The sequence below is a fragment of the Micropterus dolomieu genome, unplaced genomic scaffold, assembly GCF_021292245.1.
Source record: "Micropterus dolomieu isolate WLL.071019.BEF.003 ecotype Adirondacks unplaced genomic scaffold, ASM2129224v1 scaffold_182, whole genome shotgun sequence".
NCBI lineage: Eukaryota > Metazoa > Chordata > Actinopteri > Centrarchiformes > Centrarchidae > Micropterus > Micropterus dolomieu.
Genome location: NW_025744175.1, coordinates 6,728 through 8,157, shown reverse-complemented (window position 1 = coordinate 8,157; position 1,430 = coordinate 6,728). Strand labels below are relative to the sequence as shown.

The window sequence follows — 1,430 nt, the reverse complement described above, 5'->3', positions numbered from 1 at the left end:
CAGAAATGTCTGTAAGCTTGCTTATGTGTGTGAATAAACCTCCTCAAACTCAGTCTTGTTATGGACATTACCTTGCTTTGGTACCTCTGAACCTGCGTAAAGCCTAACCATGACGTAGCCTCAAGTGGCCATTTGAGAAGTTTGTTATTATTTGTTTTTGTTTAAGTTTATGGACAAATAGCCACTACAAGTACAATTGTCAGTGTTCCCACCTGTATGTCTTTGTCAGTGCACCAGTGACTCTTACTGGTTTGTCTGGAAGCCTGTTACAGAGGAGGGGGAGATCAGTGGAACAAGATAATGCACTATAATATAGGGTCAAAGAAGAACAAAATAAAGAAGTGGGTTAACACCGAGATTCAACAGTTAAATTGATTCAAAAATAAAACCGTTTTCTGATGGTTAAGGTTTGGTTAGTTTAAGGCACAGGAAACATCTTATGTTAATGAACGGTCACATATAATCTGATCAACATCTAAAGACAAAGCTCTAAAGCGAAAACTTAATAAACTATCTCTAGGCAGACAATCCTAATAATGTGTTACTAAGAAGTGGCACTCGTCTGAAATGCTTTTTGCCTCATGTTGGAATGTAAAACTTAAATATTGTAAACTCAATATTCTGAACTTAACCATCATGTTAGTTCTACTTCTTTGGTTTCTCATTTTCTCATGTTTCTGTTCTGAAGCAGAGCTACTTGAAGACAGCAAAATTTAACAGAGTTCTTCTTCTGTTGGCACACAGGCATCAAGAGGAACAGTAATAAACAAGTAAAAAAACGAGGACAAACGAGACGAAAACATTGAGGCCGATGGTTTCGAGGCTCAAAAGGAACCGGAGAACCAGAGAACAACTGAGGAAGGTAGAGTGCAGACCAAGTCCGTAATCATAATTTTATGCTAAAGTTCTAGTATTATTGTTCTAGTATTACTGTGTATTGCACACAACGCTGGTTATCAACTCAGTAAGTCAACTCAGGGTTTCCTAACCCAACCATGAGGTTGATCACATTAAAAGGGTCAGTGTCAGCAGCAGATGACTAATCTCAAACATAGACAAGTCCACTGGCAGCAGAGCAGCATATTTTACAATATAATCCAATATATTAAACAAATTTAAAGACGTCAAATACATAATCCAGGCTAAAAGCAATACAGCTGCAGCTGCCATATGCAGGACCCAGGTGATGCATTTTTGAGACTATAATGTTTCAGTTTCAAGGGTAGGAAAAAAATATGAAAAATCTTTGTGACCAAGTCCAAATCTATAGACAAGATTTGGACAACATTTGATTAACCTTGTCTGAGTTGACATGGAATTTCCAAATTTTTATTGCACACTGACTCACGATGGGGCAATTACAAAGAGGTGAACACTACTAAATGATAGATTGAAACTGCTTTCTAATTTACAGACTCCTCCCCAACAAA

The 1,430-nt window shown here is 37.4% G+C and overlaps 1 long non-coding RNA gene across 1 annotated transcript in view; it reads left to right on the top strand.

Moving 5' to 3' along the window:
• Positions 1 to 1,430, top strand: part of LOC123967245 — a 5,755-nt gene that overhangs the window by 1,729 nt on the left and 2,596 nt on the right. The gene's annotated exons all lie outside the window — the stretch shown is intronic.